We start from the raw sequence: 1,134 nt of genomic DNA, 5'->3' as shown, positions 1-1,134 counted from the left end.
AATATCCAATTATAGGTACAAAATGGATATATAAAAATAAGCTAGATGAAAATGGAATTGTTATAAGGAATAAGGCTAGACTAGTGGCAAAGGGTTATAATCAAGAAGAAGGCATAGATTTTGATGAAACCTTTGCTCCCGTAGCTAGACTTGAGGCTATTAGACTATTATTAGCATATGCATGCTCTAAGGATTTCAAACTATTTCAAATGGATGTAAAAAGTGCATTTTTAAATGGGTATATTAATGAGGAAGTGTATGTAGAACAACCTCCTGGTTTTGAAAATCATCAATACCCTAATCATGTGTATAAACTGAACAAAGCACTTTATGGATTAAAACAAGCACCTAGAGCATGGTATGAGAGACTTAGTAAATTCCTATTAGAACATGAATTCTCTAGGGGAAATGTAGACACAACATTATTTCTGAAAAAGCAAAATAAGGAGATGTTATTAGTACAGATTTATGTTGATGATATCATTTTCGGTGCTATTAACAATCGCCTCTGCGAAGAGTTTGCTGATTTGATGCAGAGTGAGTTTGAGATGAGCATGATGGGAGAGCTGAACTACTTCCTCGGGCTTCAAATCAAACAATCTGAAGGAGGCATCTTCATCAATCAAGCAAAATATGTCAAGGAGATGCTCAAGAAGTTTGATATGAAAGGAAACAAATCAATCAGCACCCCCATGAGCTCATCATGCAAATTAGATCAAGATGAATCAGGTAAATCTGTAGATCAAAAACTTTATAGAGGTATGATAGGATCTTTACTATATCTTACTGCAAGTAGACCTGATATTATGTTTAGTGTTTGCATGTGTGCTAGATATCAGGCTAATCCTAAAGAATCACACCTAGCTGCAGTTAAGAGAATTTTTAAATACTTAATAGGAACTAAGAACATAGGGCTATGGTACTCTAAAGAATCTAGCCTAAAACTTAATAGGATACACAGATTCAGACTTCGCTGGATGTAAGCTTGATAGAAAAAGTACCAGCGGGTCGTGTCAGTTTCTAGGAGAAAACCTAATCTCATGATTTAGCAAGAAACAAAACTCGGTTGCATTATCCACTGCAGAAGCTGAATATGTGGCAGCCGGGAGTTGTTGTGCTCAAATCTTGTGGATT

The sequence above is a fragment of the Phoenix dactylifera genome, unplaced genomic scaffold (assembly GCF_009389715.1).
Source record: "Phoenix dactylifera cultivar Barhee BC4 unplaced genomic scaffold, palm_55x_up_171113_PBpolish2nd_filt_p 000282F, whole genome shotgun sequence".
Classification (NCBI taxonomy): Eukaryota; Viridiplantae; Streptophyta; class Magnoliopsida; order Arecales; family Arecaceae; genus Phoenix; species Phoenix dactylifera.
This window is presented reverse-complemented; position numbering follows the sequence as displayed.